The sequence below is a fragment of the Furipterus horrens genome, unplaced genomic scaffold, assembly GCF_987537825.1.
Source record: "Furipterus horrens unplaced genomic scaffold, mFurHor1.1.pri manual_scaffold_13, whole genome shotgun sequence".
In the NCBI taxonomy this organism is placed as follows: domain Eukaryota; kingdom Metazoa; phylum Chordata; class Mammalia; order Chiroptera; family Furipteridae; genus Furipterus; species Furipterus horrens.
In genome coordinates this window covers 23,929,451-23,948,472 of record NW_028327183.1, presented here as the reverse complement: position 1 = coordinate 23,948,472, position 19,022 = coordinate 23,929,451, and the positions used below count along the sequence as shown (strand labels likewise).

General features: G+C 42.1%; 1 long non-coding RNA gene across 1 annotated transcript; it reads right to left on the bottom strand.

The window, feature by feature from the left end:
- Nucleotides 1-635: 635 nt before the first annotated feature.
- Nucleotides 636-12,923, bottom strand: LOC149994262 (uncharacterized). The gene is made up of 4 exons (XR_016507857.1): nucleotides 12,734-12,923; nucleotides 11,307-11,461; nucleotides 6,649-6,806; nucleotides 636-975 (listed from the first exon to the last, which is right to left on the bottom strand). It is a non-coding gene; the product is annotated as an uncharacterized LOC149994262 (long non-coding RNA).
- Between the last annotated feature and the right edge of the window lie 6,099 nt (nucleotides 12,924-19,022).

Below are 19,022 nucleotides of genomic sequence, written 5' to 3'. Positions count from 1 at the left end.
TTATTGAGCCCTTAGTATGTGCCAGCATGCTGGAGTAGAAAACCAGTCCCATTTCATTTATGTGAAAACTGGAGTTCAGAGAAGTGAGCCGACTTGTTCAGAAACACTCAGGATATGGCCGAAACACAGACAAGGTCCCTGCCCTCTGGGAGGTTACTTACACTCCTTCCACATTTCAATCCGCATGTGTTATGTAATGACTCATTCATTTTCCATTTTTATAAGGGACTTAAGGCACGTGAAACTGCCCATCAGAGCTTTGGATCAGTTGGATAGAATCAGTGTGGTCACAATGAACTAATGTCCTCTCACCAAAAGCAAAGATTTTTTATGTGGGGGAGATCTCTTATTGCATGTTTGATTTCCATTCATATTACTGATTATCAAAGAGCATCACAGATGAGCCCCTGGAGTAGGAATTCCAGTTCCTACTTTATATACGAGAAATCTGAAGAGGTGACCCGGCAGAGCAAGATTGGTCCTTCAGGAAATGGGATAAGAACAGAGATTGATGCCAGAGACCCCCAAAGGGGACCGCATAGTCTCATAGGACAGTGCTTTACAAATGCCAGTGTTAATTGCCAGAATTATTGGTTGTTAGTATTATTTTATTTAAAAAGAAAAGCATAGGCCCTTATAACACCAAACACAATCCCAGACTTCCCTTTCTGGGAGAAAGAACCCATGTTAATTTTTTAGGAGCTGTGCCCTCATCCCTGCCTCCCATCTTCCCATCTAGTCTCCTGGGGTGGTGGATGGGGGGCGGGGAGAGAGGGGTTGCAGAGCCAGGATCTTCAGTGAGTGCCAGCGCTCTGCGGTGTCTGAGATGATACGCAGAAGACTCCGCTGGCTTCCCTGATCCAGTCTTCGGGCTTTAGCCAAATCAGAGCCATCACGAGACCCCTGCACCAGAGATGAGCAACAGCTGCTGGACGTCGAGGCTTCTTGCCCCGTCCGCACAGTTAACCACTCTTCCTAGCAAAACAAAATGTTCTCGTTTATCATTATTTATTTTTAAAGCAAAGTCATGCGAGGCATTAGAGTGGTGCTGAAGCTGGTTGTGTTGAGAAACTCCAAAAATGATAACAAATGTTTTTATTTTATTTCATTTTATTTTCCAAACCATATGGACTTGCCAGCTCAATGCATCACTGCTTGTTTATTCCAGAGCAGCTGTCAGCACCCTGATAATGCTATAGTATCGCTCAAGTGCAGACTGCCAGACCGCAGTGTATGGAAATCATCTCACAAATTGAAAGAAAAAAAATAATAAAACCCCATTTCAATTCAGATTCCAGCCATGAACTTCTACAAGGAAGGGGGTCGGGCAGGGGGTGTAGAATCCTATAAACAGCCTTCACATTCAGTATTGTTTTAACCAGGAGAAAGTGTGACTCGTCTGGTTAATCGTAACTAGTATTTGACCTTTACCAAGGTACAATTTATGTTTCATTGCCAAGTGCAACTCGGTGTTGTCTTCTTTTAATTACTGAACTATGATTCAGAAGTCAGCCGCAAGAACACAGTTTGGAAACTTGATTCCCTATAAGTTTTAGGTATTTTTATGTATTTATTTGTTTTGACCATGAGAAAATAACCACTCATGACAGGGGTAACCAGCCAAAGACACACATCTCAGCCTGCTGTCCTAGAATCACCCGAAACTTTTATTAGAGTCAGTTGACCAAGGCCAGGCCATGTGTCTCACATAGAGAAGAATAAGGTAAGCAGAGGATCTCACCACGAAGAGAAGCCCCAGGCTGGGGGGAAGGCGGCTCTGTGAGAATCGGTAGACTCTTATACTTCTCTTTGGCCTCTGCGGAACAAAGTCCTACCTCTGGAACTTCCTTTACTGTCCATAGATTCTACTGTAAACAGCTGAGAAGAGGACTGGGCAGGGAGAGGCAGACAGATCATAGGTGAGGTCTTCTGAAGAATGAAGCCCTACACATTGTCTCAGTTAATCCCCCACCGGACCTCAGTGAGGCAGGCAGAATCGTTCCCATTTTACAGATGCAGGAACTGAGACTCAGGGTGGGGAAATAACTGGCCCAAGGCTGGGGGTTGAATTGTATCCCCCAAACAGATGTCGAAGTCTCAACCCTCGGTGCCTGTGAATGTGATCTTGTTTGGAAACAGGGTCTTTGCAGACATAATTAAGATGCAAGTTAAGATAAAGTCATACTGGAGTAGGATGGGCCCTTAATCTGATATGACTGGTGTCCTTATAAGAAAAGGAGAAGAGACTTGGAGACAAATGCTGTGTGAAGACACAGATGTGCACAGAAAACTGATGATGCAAGGACACCTGGGGCGAAGGCCACGTGACAATGGAGGCAGAGGTTGGAGTGATGCATCCACCAGTCAAGAAAAGCCAAAAATTGCCTAGTTGGCAACAGTAGAAGCCAAGAAAGAGACAGAACAGATCCTCCCTGAGGACTTTAGAGAGAAGAGGGCCCTGCCCACACCTTGATTTCAGACTTCCAGCCTCCAGAACTATGAAAGAATCAATTTCTGTTGTTTTAAGCCACGTAGTTTGTGATAATTTGGCATGGCCACCTTTGGAGACTGATACAAAGGGTTAACATGACTTGGGTACCTTAACAATGGCTGGCTCCCCTAACGCAAAGTGAGAAGCACTCTCTGTGCCAGAATTCCAGTACACTTCGAGGAATTCCAAAGATAAATGGCAAACACACAATAGGGAGTTGAAGGATTGGCGGTGTCCCTCCTTGCCTCCACTTAGGACTCACGTTTTGAATGCTCTCTTCATGCCATGCACGCTACCAGGGGCCAACAATTCAGAGAAGAGTCAGCCATGGTCCTGCCTTGGAGAACAATGACCCAAAGATGTTGGCATCATTATCCACAGTGTATGGATGAGGTCCCTAGGAATGGAGATGGAATGGTAAAGCAGAGAGGAGGAGCTTAGATGCCAGACTCCAGCACAGGCTAGAGCTGAAGATGTGTCCTTGGATTACGGGATGTTTAAAGCAGGGCTTGATGGCTACTGAGGATTAGATCAGACAACACAAAGAAGTGGTAATTGAGGCACAACTTTAAGTAAGGACCTCTGGCAGTGATGTCCACATTGAGGAGGTCAGGGGACACTAAGGAGAAAGGCTAACTGGCGCAGAAGCCTTGTGTTAGCAGGAAGGGGACGTCTTGGGCCTTCCTCCCAGGAAGGACTCGATGTCTGGGGGAAAAGTTCTGTGGGGCTCTGGGCACCTGGTGCAGGTTTTGTAGAGAAGACAGACAGGCAAAATGCCTGAGCTGGTTCTGAATAACTAATCTAGCAGGAGAAGAGCTTGAGGAGCCAACTGCTATGTCCAGACTCATTTTTGCAGTGTCTTTTGAGATTAGTTCATTTCTCTGGAATGGGTCTAGTTGGTTCAGGTGCTGGGGATCCCCCATCATTTAGCCAAACCTGTGGGCTCCCAAGCTTTGGTAGCGGTATTCGCTCTTCTCTGAAGGGACTTGACATCATCTAATCACTGGTACAGGCCATCTTGATAATGGGCCCCATCGTCTCATTCAGCAAGAAAAATCCTATAAGAAACCCCACTCAGTCTGGGGCAAGGACTGAAGAACCATTTTGCTTAAATGGAAATTTCTTTGGGGCTCTTAGCAATTAAGCTTGTCCTTCATCTCATGTTGCAGTTCTGATTTCTTCCTGGGTTTCAGGCTTACACCGATTAGTGCGAACACAAATTTCCATGTTTTTCAGTATGTTTATTAAGTGTACTTTATATCATTTTACTGAGTATCTATTTTATATCAGGCACTATTTTAGACTTTTGCATTATCAGGAACATTTGTACATTTTCTCATTTTATCTTAACAGCATCAAGTGTGATGATCCCCATTTTACAAGTGAGGGCATTAAGGCTCAGAGAAGTTAAGGACCTTGAACAAAGTTAACTAGCTACTAAGTAGCAGAGCATATGCCTTGAATACTGGTTTCTTGATTCCAACCCCTGTATTTTGACCTTCTTTGTTGCCTTTCTGAAAGATTAAAAGATGAATAATGTCTTTTATTTCCTAGACCACAAAAGAACAAGCCCATGATCTAGTTACTGGCTTACAGAGGGGGAAACCCCATCTTGAAATTTCCTGCTCCTCTGAATCCTCTGAATCCTAGTTATACTCTCTCTCTCTCTCTCTCTCTCTCTCTCTCTCTCTCTCTCTCTCTCTCTCTCTCATCTCTCTCTCTCTCCCTACACCCCCCACCCCTGCCTTTACTAAGCCGATAAAAGTTGCATGTAACTAATTACTAGTTAATCTGATGTGATTTAAAATTTACTAGCAGAACTTATATTGAAAGTGGTTCTACAGCATCTTGGTTTGTAAAATTATTAGCCCTCTTGCAATTTGTCCATTTACAAATTGTGATCTTTTTTAAACCAGAATTAGAGGAAAGTTGTGTCCTTCCACCTGTTAAAAGGGTTGGTTATTTCTTTTATTTTTTCTTCCCCTCCTCAGAAGCATCTCTTACTTAAGGTTTATCAATCCCCAAACATTAAGTGATATAAAGCTTCTAAATCTCTATTATGTGTTTAAGATAGCTCTTTAAAAGCATTCACCTCTAATTAGGGTATGCAGTCCAAATCTTTGGGTCTCAGTTTTGTGATCTAAACAACTGGACTAAAAATTCTTTTCATTAGCTTCTGTTTCTGATAGCTAAATGTCTCTCATCTCCCAGGTCCCTAAGACAGTTTGTAGATATATAGATGTCTAGCATGAAGCTATAAATGATGGAGAGAGTCCCTTTTTTCTCACACAAAAATGATGAATTCTAGCTTGGAAAAGAGAATAACAATAAACAAATTACTAAAGCCACCTGGTTTATGAAATGTCTTATACAGAAACCAGTACATCAAGCTGTATGTAATTCACTCATTGGAGTCCTTACTGAACAATTAAACCATACTCAGAGCAGAGGAAGGATTCCATGGAAATAGCAACTTTTAAAAAAGATCTTCCCTTTTCTACAGCTCCCCTCACCCTGACTCCAGGTGGAGGCTGTGGGAGGAGGAATGAATGGTCTTCCCAAAGGCAGACTAGACCATACCTGCCCAGGAGGGTGTTGGGTTACAAGCTGGCCACAAAGACAGCTGACTTCCCAGGTGCTGGCAACTTGCCACCAGGAAGCAAACAGTGGGCAAAACACATGAAGAGTTAGCTTTGGTCAAGATTGCTGGATGGACATCCAAATACTGATCAGATCTACAAAAGACTGACCCAACATGATGAAAGCCTGAGTTTTATTCTGTTCTGTAGCTCTGCTCAAGATTTTTGTCTTTGTCATAGCTTTGTCTTTTCTGTAATAACCACAAATAATGGTTAAAAGCATAACACTACACTTGACTGTTTCCTTCAAAAATTTTCTGGAACTCTCTAGGTCTCCCTTTTCTTATCTTTAAAGAAAGAAGGTTTTGGCAAGGATTAGATAAATACACACATTCAGCAGTCTCCCTGGTCCACAGAAAGCATGCAATAATTTAGATGCCTTTGTTGTTTCTTTTGTTATAACGGTGGTGATGTCAGTGCTCATGTGCTGGTGGTGGTGGTCATGAGGATGGGGATGATGGCAGTGATGGTGGTGGTAGTGATGGCAGTGATGGTGGTGGTGGTGGTGGCAGTGATGGTGGTGGTAGTGATGGCAGTGATGGTGGTGGTGGTGGTGGCAGTGATGGTGGCGGTGAACAGTAAACATTGTTACTATGATACACTTGGAACTAAGACAGTCTCAGTCACTGTCCTTGACTCAGTCTCCTCTCCCCCATTGGCCTCTACAATCCATTCAACCGCCAACCATCATTCTTCTCTTAGTGTTCCCATATGTCTACCCACCTGATCTAAGTCCATCTTTCCATCGTCCTTTCTTCGTATTCCTCTTCCCACCTTGAATTCTCCAACCCCAGGCCCATTCCATCTGCCTCACTGAATCCAAACACTACTCATAGTCATGTATCACTCTGTCTTTTTGATCTTTCTTCTTTTAGAGTAGCTATGGCTCTTTTCACTTCTAATTGATTCATGCCAAGGCCACTGGCTCCTAGGAGGAAGCTGACGTGAGAGAGGGACTGTAGTCCCTTATGGTTTCTCAGAATTCACCATGACCCCACCCTCACTGGTACGCTGGCACAGGCCACCTGCATGATGACTGCCAGTGACCAACATAAGCATTTGACATTCCCATAGGGACTCTAGCCAGTGAGAATGGTGACACACACTCTTTGTTGGTAGTGATCTCTTTTTGGTTCCTATCACATTGCTAAGCTCCCCATGAACAGGGATTCCTGGCGGAGAACACTTCCCTTCATAGGCTGAGGGAGCAACCAGTGGTGCTTAGGACAAGATGATATTTGAGAGTACAAGCTTGGAAGTCAGAGAGGCTAGGAGTTCCATTCTGTTTCTGAAACTGTTGGATGACCTCGACCTTGGCTGTTTATTAAACTAAATATCAATTGCCTCATCCATACAGTAGTGATTCCAGAACCTACTTCTTGGGGTCAATTGAAGATTAAATGAAACAATATATTTAAAATGCTGAGGTTTTCACCTAGCATATAACAAATGTTCAGTAAATATTGCCGATACTTATTTCTCCTTGGCTTAAAAACATAAAGTATAATCCAACAATACCTTTATTAAGAGTCATTCCTCTTGTCCAATTTCACAAAGATGCTGAAGACCAAGGTGACTTCAGACGAAAGACTGAGTGGTAGAGGCCCCAGATGAAAATCCTAAGACTTCTCAAATAAGCAGAGGTACAGGGAAAGTACAGTACATGGAGATGAGATCTAGAAAAATAAGAAAATTAGGCCTCGCTTAAATTACCTTTGCCCAGCATTAATCACAAAGAATGCCGCATGAGGTCTATTTTTACACCAACATTAGAGGTCAAAGCCAGTGGAGATTTTGAATTTTTTTTCTCCTTCTCAAATTACTCAGGACTTAAAGTGGAAAAGATGACCTGTTGGTTTGCTGACTGGATATTTTAGGCAAAGTCATGAGGTACTGACTTTCCTTTCCCCAGGATGGAGTAAGGTGATGCTTTGTCAACTACATGGCTAATTTCATTGCTGTTGACAGTTGATCCTAATAATGTGGTCAGCAAAGTAGGCTAGGGCTCCTATATGATCCACTCTGGCTCCTGGATTTCCTATATGGGCTGTCTCCATTGATCAGATATAATCGAGTAATGGCTGAAATTCTGCTTCTCGATGGGCCCTATAGGTCATTTCTTTATGACATGACCAAATTGGCCATAGCGCATTCAATTTGTTTTAATGGCCAACACGGAGGCAATTAAGCGGATTGACTGTGCAGCGATCCAAATTGTCCATTAAGAAGGTGGCCAGAATAACTGGACCAAAGGCATGTACAACCCCCATCCACTTATTTTGGGATGTCTAGACTTGGTTGTGCCTTTAATTTTCTTAAAATCCCTGTTAACTAGTTCTGTTTAATGTTGACATTACAGTTCTTCAGAATAAAACAAAGCAGGCTGGGAAAATAAAGAGGGGTTTTTAGGATGATCCTGTACTTTCTGATCTGAGTGAGCTAATAGGAAGCAAGCACCTCATGCACGCTCTGGAGATTTACCAGGATATGAGAAATTAAATGCATTGGTGCAGATTGCTATTAATACTCGTTTTATGAGGAGGGATTTATCTTTCCACATTAGCAGCCCCCAAGGTTGTGATCTATCTCTATAATATGAACCTGCATTTGAACAGTTGACAATTGACTTCATCTATTCCTACTTTGCTAATTCAATCTGTGAAGAAAAACTACTCTTGCAGGAATTTTAACGATGAAAAACGCACCTGCTATATTATTGAATACAATTGATCTTTGTGTGTGTGTTTAGATATATGCATTTGGTTCCTTTGTACAAACATCAGAGATATTCTACATAAGAAGGCTTATTTATCAGGCAGGGATAGAGTGTGTCTGCTCAAATGTTCTTACTTAGAAGTTTGGCAGTAGAGTACTAGTTATGCCAACAGAAGTGTCTGCCCCTCTAAAATGGGCTAAATGGTGTTGCTCTCTTAGGACTGTTGAAAATAGTTTGGAAAAATCTATGCAGGATGCCTGGCATGATATTTTACTTTTAGTGTTGCTATAACTATTACTAGTGTTAGTATTTGGATACTCTAGGATCCCTCTAAGGCTTTGCATACTGGCAGGAAATGGAAAAAAATTATTAACTATCTTAGGTGCTCACCACATTACAAAAGTTTTATCTACAACACAAAAACTAGCCTATGTAGAAAATATTTATATTGCTATTTTGCAGGTTAGGGAAACTGAGGCTCGGACCAGAACAAGGTTATGGCTGGTGGGACTTGGGAGCCAGTCTGCCTTTCCCTGAAGTCTTCTATTTCTTTTCAGACTGTGTGTCACCTCAGCTAGTTGCTGTTGCCTTCACCGCTTTGGAGGAGATAGTTCTCCGGGAATTGATGCAAGAGAGAACCTGGACAGTGGAGGGTCATAGAAGGTCTTTTCTCATTGCTCCCCAGTTTGAGGAAATGGCCAGAGCTCATGCCAAACACCTGGCTTATAGCAGGGACTCAGTAAGTAGATGAATTCCTCAGATGGAGAGAAGATCGGAGGAACAGTGTTCGCAGGGCCTGGTCACTTGTCGTAGGCCCCAACCAAAATCCCAGAGGCTCCATGAGAAACTTGAGCATGTGGATCTCTGTCATGATATCCCTATCATAACTACTTTTGAGGGCATACCTCCTATTGTATCTCAATTTAGGGAGAAATATTTGCAGCCCTAATTTAATACCTTCCCTTCTGCTATGCGTCCCATCTCCCCCGTGACCCATTCGACAGCCCCCCAACGGTCCCCATTGATAGTCTATGGCCAATTTAATAATTCCTGTGAAACAAGAGTCAACTTATCAACTCTTTTCTAATGGTGACAATTAGCCAAATGATAAAACTCTTTAAAATGGAAGAAAACACTAAAAAATATTGATTTTCTAGAGCTATAATATGAAATGTACCATTCCAAACTAAAGTGGAGACTAATTTAGGAAAGATGCATAAATCTAAAACTATCTGTGCAGTGACATTATTTTTAAAAGTGTAACAAAAAATTATATATATGAAAGCTTGTCTATCATTAAATTACTCAGTTTGGATTTCCACTAATAAAATATAAGGACTCGTTACTATAATAGGCAAGTCACTCCTATTATTAATTTGTTAGATAAATGGCTTCTACATCTTGGAACTTTAAATGAAATGGAATTCACTAATCCTAATTGCTTTGCCTTCTACCGGAATTTTTTCCCATTAGTTCAGCATGATTTTTTTTCTCTTTCCACTTGAAGAGAGGAGCCTTCTTCAACTTAAAGCCTTGGGGTATACTTCATGGGTTTATTAATTATCAGGTATTCATTCAGAGGGGTTAATTAAGCAATAACTTTCTGTTGAGTGCGGTATACAAAGTATAAAAGGCTCGACTTTGCCTGCTGATTAAGCACCTAGTCACCATGCCTTCCTTTTCCTCCCTGTGGTTGAGGGAAATAGAAGTCTTCGACCAGCTCTGGGCCTCCGTTGCCAGGCTACTCAGGAGGCCAGTTAAAACCAGTTTATAGTTACAACTCAAGCCACCTTGAGATCATCCAAAAGAGGGAAGGGACTCCTCCTTGTTAGGGCTTCTGAGGGGAGACTTCGTTCCCAGAGTCTTCTTGAATAATCACTCTTCTTGCTTTTCAGCCCAGAGCTTTAACATTTGCATTTTTCCTCCTTTCAGCCAATGGTTCAATACATTATTATTATTATTTTTTTTTTTTTTTACTTTGGCTTCAAAAGTCTTTGGCACATTTTTGAGAGTGATTTTCTTTCTAGAAAGTTTGGTGAAATTGAAGTAAATCAGCATAATTCCACACACCAGGTGGGGGTGATGGTAGTAGTTTAAAATTTTCTATTGATACTTTTAATTTCAGAATACATCTACTTAGGTTCATGCTCAGTGGTTGTGGTCCCCAAAGACAAAGTAGAGACAGAAGCACGCCATACATGCAGGGGTAGTAGGCTTTTGGAGGGCTGACCAACATCTCATCAAGAAAAAAAAAAAAAAAGAAATAGAGGAGTGAGTTTCCTCTAACATGGCTCCATTAAATCAGCTTTTAGGAGGGATGAAAATAAAGCAACTTTATCACCAGGGTCTTAGAATGTTCTAGAATGTTCCTTTGGGAAGAGACAAAAAGGAAAGCTCACAAAAAACCTATTCAACAGAGGGTTCTAATGCTCTAGCTAATCCTACCTGAAAATTAGGTTGTGAGAAGGAAAAATGGGAAGCTGCACATCTCGGTTGGCAAGACTGTTTTCTTCTCTTGTGTTTCTAGAATTATTCAAACCAGATGATACCTTGCCTGGGAGGACATGTAGCATAGAGTGTAGTGGCTGCAAACATGGACTTGGCATGATTTGCATGTGGATTTCAGCCATGGCTCTGTCATTTATTATCTAAGTGACTGTGGGCAAGTTATTAAGCTCTCTAATACCCCCCACACTTATGATCTCATTTTTCCACACACTATTTGATGACATAGGTATTTCTCCATATAACAGATGAGGATATAGAGGAATATAGAGGTTAAGTAAATGACCCAAGGCCACACAGCTGTCTTAAAGGTTGAAATAAAATCAAATAAAATGGATGTAAAATTCTTGGTACAACACTGATAAATGCCTGATAAATGTTAGTGGTTGCTGTTATTACATCACCCATGCCAACTTTTTCTTAGCTAAATACTCTCTGCTTCTAAAATAAATAGGCCTCCACATGGTGACTATACTTTTAAAAATAAATATATATATTTATTGAAATATATTTACTGAAATAAATATATGAAGTTTTTCTCACATGGAACTGACCTCCCAACACACACATACACACACACACACACACACACACACACACACACACATAATCTTGCTCACAGGTCTTTGTGTTTTATAAAATCTACAGAGTATCAAAGCCATATGGCAAATCCACTCTCTATATGGAGATATACACACATAGAACCACAAAACTATTACAATGCATGCCCTTGAGGAGGTACCTCACTGCATTCACATAAATACATATGCAGTAGTGACTCTCTTCCAAAGAGTCTAGTATGGAAAGAAGGAAGCAAGAGTGAACTGTGTGGTGACATGCACAATGGAGAAACCTGACAAACACTACTCAGCTAGGTCATCGAGGTCAACCACAGCAGTGATAACCATGTTGCTAGTATGTAATATGGCATGATGTGATGAGAATGGCACTTTACCTCTAGGGTCATCCTCCACCAAATCCATAACACTAGTTCAATCATGAGAAAAACATCAGACAAATCTCCACGAGGCAAGGCTGAGAGACAGTCACAGCCAAGAGGAACCCAAGGAGACATGATGACTAAATTAATGTGGGATCCTTGATGGAATCCTGAAATAGAAAAGGAACATAAGTTAAAAACCAAGGAAATCTACCTGGCTGCTGTGGCTCAGTGGATAGAGCATCAGCCTGCGAACCAAGTGTCGCTGGTTCGATTCCCAGTCAGGGCACATGACTAGGTTGCATGTCAAGTCCCCAGTTGGGGGCGTGAGTGAGAGACAACCACACAGTGATGTTTCTCTCCCTCTCTTTCTCCTTTCCCCTCTCTCTGAAAATAAATAAATAAACAAATAAATAATTAAAAAAAAAAAACCAAGGAGATCTGATTATAGAATTAATAATGATGTACAGATACTGGTTCATTGATTACAACAAATGTGTCATATTAAATTACAATGTTAATGATAAGGGAAACTGGATGCAAAAGGTGGGGGGGAAATAATTGGAAACTTTCCTGTTTGCTCAATTTTTTAAAATAAATCTAAAACTCTTCTTTGAGTCTATTAATAAAGAGTATAAAAGTCAATTTTAAATAATTTTTAAATATATATAACCAACAGAGGCATGCCTTACTGACTCCATGGACAGCTCTCACTAGCTTGCCCTGATCACGGGAGATCGCAGTCAGCCAAATACACTAAGACGAGTGTTCAAAACCATGGTCCTCCGCATATTCATTCCCTGAGTCTGTCCACAGTCTATCCTGGAGCACATTTGGCCAGCAGGAACATCCTTAGCTTTAGGGTCCGTAGAGAGAATCTGGGCCCTTCTGAAGAATGGGTCCTTCTTAAAGTCAGAGACTTGGTGAGTCCACAGCTTCAAGAGTCAGCCCTCTGTCTAAGGCTGTGTCCTTCAGCTATGCCTGCCCATTCCAGAACTGGGTTGGAGTGGCCAAGGAGTAGGCCATACTCAGCAATGCATTGAAGTATTACAAAAATAGTTAAGTGGTTCCTTTGTGCCAGACTCTATGATTGGAGAAAGTACCTGCCTTCAGGGAGCTTACCATCACCTGGAGAAGTCAGGGAGGCTGCCCCACCACACAGGAACACCAAAGTTTTGATCTGTAACAGGGACCAGCAGAGTAAGTAGTGCAGGGAAATCCCCATAGCAACCTAGGGGAAGGGTGTGGAGGGATGGAGTTTACATACGGGGTCTCTGTGGTACACAGACCAGGGTCCTTTCCATGAGCCCACAGGCCTATGGGGAAAAGCATGCTTCCATCTAGCATTTAGGAGAACAAAGGATAAGCCGTTGTGACCCAGAGACTACACATGTTTTTCTTAGGCAACCACAAGGGACAGCCTCTTTGGTGAGTGCACTTACCAGATGGCTGTGGCTTGTCAGCTGCTTCCAATCAAATCGTGCACCACTGAGTTGGTGCATCCCACACACTCAGCAAGATTCTGCTGAGTGGGAGAATTAAAAACAAAAACAAACAAAAAAAAACCTTACTTTGCTCCATACCTAGAAAGTGTGCTCTTGGGGTTTTGAAGGACAGAATCCAAAATCGACAAGAACATATCAGAAGAAAGCAATCAAAAACTGAAGACAGCACCCTGTCCTAGGCCATGTGTTTTGTTTTAAGTTTATGGGATTGGAGGAAAGGCAAGGAGAGAAACTGGTTCCTCCAGTCGGTGTGGGCAGAGAGGCAGGAGAGGGCTGGAGAGGATGCGGGGAGCTGGTGGAAGACAGCTGAAGGAGAAAGAGAGGGGAAGAGAGAGACGGGACAATGCGAGATATTTGCAAGGACCACAACGTGCTAAAATTATAAATATTATTTTGCAAATTATAACTTTCCTGGCTTAATTTCAGGTATGAAGAAAACCAAAGACTGAATTCATTCAATTATGTGAATATCATATATACATATATAAAATCAGGGCTCATGATAGGAATCTTGAAAAACACAATTTAGCAGAAATTTTAAAATATATCATCCATACCCTACTTCTGTAATCATAAAATGGTTTCCTTTCTATTAAACTTACTCAGGTGACATTGGTTAATACTACACAGGTTCCAGGTGTACAGTTCTGTAATATGTCATCTGTACATTGTATTGTATTGTGTGTCCCCTACCCTCAGTCAAGTTACCTCCTTCCGCCAGTGTTTATCCCCCCTGTACCCTCTTCTACCTCCCTCAGCCCCTCTGGTAATCACCACACTGTTGTCTGTGTCTATGAGGTTTTTTTCCTAATACCTTCAGAAACCACTAGAACAACTTTTCTGGGAAGGGGAAGGGAGAAGGTGGTCAGTGAGGAATGAGACAGTTTCTAATGATATGGTTGAATGTGATGCTGTGTGGTTTCCACACCTTCCTGTTCATACACACACAGACACACAGACACACACACACACACACACACACACAAATATAATTCCTGAGTTTGAAATGCTCCCTCCAATAAACAAATGTGGTAGTAACCCTCTCTCTCTGAACCTGAATGACTCTTTTCAGCTTCTTCCTGGAAACAGAATGTCCTTTTGGGAACTGGGCCAATTCTCGATGACTGGACACCCCCAAACAGTGCCCAGGCCCTTGTGAACAGAGCATTGCAAAAATGCCCCAGTTTGCTGGGGACACTCACTGCCATTCAGTTCTGCACACCTAGCTATGTCCTGGAGCCACCAGACTTGTTCACACCTGCTTATCATTCCAAAACACAGAGCGGGCAGATCTCTTCCTATAAGACATTTATGAAAAAAGAAAGGAAAAACCCTGCTGTGGAATGAGTCTTTGATGTGCCCCACCCCAAGCCATTCCAGACAACAGGAGTGCAAGGATCAGATAGGAGCTTTGATTTGGTTTATACACAATAAAATGCTTAGATGCTGGCTTGTCCTCACCAAATCACACCAAATCACACCAACATGAAAGTGAGGCCCAACAATCCTCTTTTACAAATGCAAGTGAAAATGATTACTTAAGTTAGCCACCACCTGCCATCCAGTGCTTTCCCAAGTAATGAGATTAAAATTCTGTAAGGTTCAATTTCCACATCTATAAAATGGGGGCAAATATCAGCTCACAGAGTTCCAGGAGGTTTAAAGAGAGGAATAGGTGCAAGTTTGCAAGACACTTGGAACTTGGGTTACCCCAGACGGTGAGCTTCCCTCCCCTCTGTTCTTTCTAGTCGGCACAACCCAGATCCAGAATCACTCTTCTGATCAAATATGGTTTGGCAGCCTGTGAAATTATGAATGTTTGGATTTGGATGATGGCGAGGGAGAAAATGAAATCACATGCATATGAAGTAAAACCAGGAGCTCAGGAATGATCTGGCAAAGGGAAGCTTGATTTAGAAAAGTGATCCTTTGTTTTTACATCTTTCCAGTAGAAAAGTGCCATGAGAAAGGACCAGAGTGCTGGCCATGCTGAAATTAAACATGACATAGTGTTGGGAGAACTGGAGTATGAACAGGAAAGAGGAAGAGGGCCGTCGAAGGGAGGAAGGGAAGTGTCAGAACATGGAGGCAGCTAGAGTGCACACCTGGAATTTTGATATACGCTAACCAACCTGGCCCTGGCCTGGTCTCCCAGAGGATATACTGATGGATGTAGCCCATTCCCAGAGGAAATGTTAACTAACCTGTTGGGGGCGGGGCGGGGAGGGACAATGAGATGCAAATGACATACCGAATATGTTGACAAGCAAACTCACCCTCACCGAAATGTGCGGTTGGCAAGTTTAAAAAGCCGGCCTGCAGAAGTCCGGGTGGGACACCTATGGGTCCACGAGAAGTCCTCATTCCCTTGCTCCCCATTCCCCTTGCTCCTACGGGCCCTCAAGTCCATCTGGGAGTTGCCTCTCCCCTCCACCCCCTTCCCCACTTTCCCTCAATAAACCCGTTGCCTGCTCCCACAGTGGTCTCTGGGTGATTTCTCAGAGCGAAGGTGCTCTGACAGGAAGCAGGAAGGAAAACGCTACTCCTTCCTGCAACTGGGATGCGATGCAGACCCCAGATCCACTCACCTCCTTTCTGCCCAAAGGCGACTTTGGGGTGTGTGTATTCCTGCGGTCAATGGTTACCAGTCAGAAATCCATCCATAAAATTTGGTCAGAAAACTATAATTTTCCTTCTAGAAGATTGCCCCATTCTGTAGAAATTTTGCTTGTTTGTTTGTTTGTTTGAATTTTTGTAAGATGCTAAAAATATCGTGGGACTCGTTGTTGACAAGGGTGACTAAGTGTTTCTAAATCAGGATTTCAATGAATTTTGCTGCCATTATATGTAAGCTTTCTCTGAGGAAAAATAAGTATGATGAAAAGGGCCGGGATGCAAATATACTATCCTGTTTATTTTATTTTAACTCAGTAAAGACTTTCCTCATTTAAGACTGCCAACAGCCGTTTAAATATTATAGGATCCCAATGTGTCTGTATTATTATTCGCCACTGGGTCCATCAGCCCTTTACTAGTGTGGTTTCTAGTCTATCATACGTGACCAATAAGTATGGATGGGAGGGTGAAGGAACGCTAGAATTAACTGTCAGTGCTTCCAAGGTTCTGGCTTTTTCTCTTTTCACCCCACCACTAAAAATTCCATTTCCTAGAAAATGCTCAAATGACACCAAGTGAGCCTGGCTTTAAGTGACCTCTAAGCTAACACGTTTCTCTCCCACATCCTCTTGTTAAACAACCTGTCGGTGTTTGCGCTCTTCTCCCTACCGAGCAGATAACTCGCAGAAGTGTTTTCACACGCCTCCCTCTGATGGTAGGAATCACTTGCGATGCTTACTAAACACTGCTTTCCAAGTCCTTCCTGTGGATCTCTCCCTCTGTCACACATCAGACTGGGGAGCTTTGGAAGCTGCTGTTGACCAAGCTGTCACCAGGCCAATTCTATCAGCTCAGGGTGTGGGATCAGGCATCAGTAGCTTTAAAGCTCCCTGGGTAATTCCTATGTGTAGCCAAGATCCAGCAGGTCTGATTTGGGGGCTTGGAGACTGGATGCAAGTGCACTAGGTGATTCTTATCATTATGAAGAGATTTTGGAAACATGGGGCTCTACAGTCCAGGGGCAGATCAAGTACTGTTTCTGAAAGGTGGGTCCATTTCTCCTAAAACTGGTCAATTGGTCTCTCTCTCCTGAAGAGTGTAATGGCCTATGGCAAACATCTAATCAAGTTGGATCGATCACATTTTCTTACCTGGGGTAAGGGAAGGGGTCTTGCTTCATTGAAGATAGTGTCCTGTGTAAGAACATGTAGATTTGGGATGGTCATGTTAATGCCATTGCATGATGAATCTGGGAGAAGGAGAGGATAAAAACCTCCTGGGGACCCACTGAGAGAAATGTCACAAAAAGAAATAGAGAGGGAAGGGGAAGGAGAGAGAGGAAGAAAGATATCCTTAGATCCTGGAAGCTCTCTTTCCATTCCTGGTTCCAAATTCATGAGGCCAGTTGCCTGTCCCATCCACCAGTGCATGAGATACTCCTTAATTCTTTACATTATGTTTTATGTGTTTCTATATATTTCTTTACATTTCCTAGATCAAGTGGGTTTTATTTCTTGCAACTAAAAGATACTTAAAACACCAACTCATTGTAAATAAGATCTACCAATGACAGACTCCAACTGCAAATGCAGGGACTAGGAAAAACTGTGTGTTGCAGGTATTCGTGTGCTCACCTGGAACAGTTTGAGTCCTGCTTTTGCTAAGTCCATCTTATTAAACCACCCACTAAGCCTCAAACTTAGATAATGGAGACAGACATGTACCCTAGCTCTGTAGACTTGGAGACATCAAGTAACATACTGCAGGATGTCTTCAACTCTCAATTTCTTCTAAAAATAGGTGTTTCCACCTCCTCACATTGTGGAAGGGATTTAATGGGATAATAACTAGAAAGTAGTTAAAACAGGCCTGACTTTACAGTAGATGCTCCAGAGATGATACTATTCCTTTCTACAGAGTGAGACGTAAACACCTTTTCCCAGAGGTTAACCTACAACTTAATAAATTTTATGTAACAAAGTCAAAGAAGTGAAGAGAATAGAATTAAAGGAAGTCAAAACAGGTTTCTTTCCTGCAGTCCTTTCCAGAGCACTTAAATGCTAGTAAACATTGTGAATCTCTCAAACAGGGATGTGATAGGTAGAGCTGTCACATGTCACTTAGAGCTACAGAACCCTCTTATTCACAGAGCATTTCACGGGCCTGGTGTTCTACAGAATACACTCAAGGATATTCTCAGTCCCCTTGGCCTGTCATTTTCAAATTGTGTTCCATGGAGCCTGGTGGGCTTGAGAGAAGACTTGCAAGAATTCTGCAAAGAGGGTGTGGTTGGTGATGGCCACATTGAATAAAGCTCTAATACCTCCACTGAGAAATCTTCTCACCCCATGTCATGAGCTAAGGATCTGAGTTTGAAAAAAAAAGAAAAGAGAAGATATATATACACTTAAAAAGCACTGACCTTCATCAGAGCTTACCAATTCAGAAATAATTGTAAAGAGACACATTTACCATTCTTCCCAGAGGATCCTCTTTTCCTAATTACCAAGCTTATTTTTCTTTTAAAATTGGGTTTATTGAGCTATAATTTATAAACAATAGAATTAGCCTTTTGCATTCTTTTTTTCCCCTATTCTTAAGTTTATTTTATTGATTATGTTGTTACAGTAGTTCCAATTTTCCCCCCTTTGCTCCCCTCCACCCAGTAACCCCCTTCCCTTCCCTCCAGCAATGCCACCCCCCTTAGTTCAGGTCCATGGGTCACGCATATAAGTTCTTTCCTATATTATTCTATATTATTCTTAACGTTCCCCTGTCTATTTTGTACCAATCGATTATGCTTCTTAATCCCTGTACTATATACCCATTCTTCCCCCTCCCCTCTCCCAGTTGATAATCCTCCAAATGATCCCCATATCTATGATTCTGTTCCTATTCTGGTTTGCTTAGTTAGATTTTATTTTCATTTTTTAGATTCAGTTGTTGATAGCTGCGAGTTTGTTTTCATTTTAGTGTTCATAGTTTTGATCTTCTTTTTCTTAAGTAAGTTCCTTTGACATTTCAGATAATAATGGCTTGGTGATGATGAACTCCTTTAGCTTTACCTTGTCTGGGAAGCACTTCATCTGCCCTTCCATTCCAAATGATAGCTTTGCTGGATAGAGTAATCCTGGTTGCAGGTTGCCTTTCATCACATTGAATACTGCTTGCCAGTCCCTTCCTGCCTGCAAAGTGTCCTCTGAGAAATCAGCTGATAGTCCTATAGACATTCCCCTGTAGGCAACTCTCCACCTCAATCTTGCTGCCCCCAGGACTCTCTCTTTATCTTTCACCTTTGGCATCTCAATCATGATGCGTCCTGGTGTGGTTCCCTCTGGGTCAAGCTTGCCCAGGACTCCCCATGCTTCCCAGACCTGTATGTCCATCTCCTTACAAAATTTGGGAAGTTTTCCTCATTTTTTTTCAATTCTTGTTTTCTCATTCTGTACTGGTTGACTGTTTTTTTCTTCCTGTGTCCCAAATTATTGATTTGAATCCTGGTTTCCTCCCCTTCACCATTGGTTTTGTGTGGATTTTCCTTCGTTTCACTTAGCATAGCTTTCACTTCTTCTCTTATGCGTTTGCCATACTTAAGCATATCTGTCAAGCC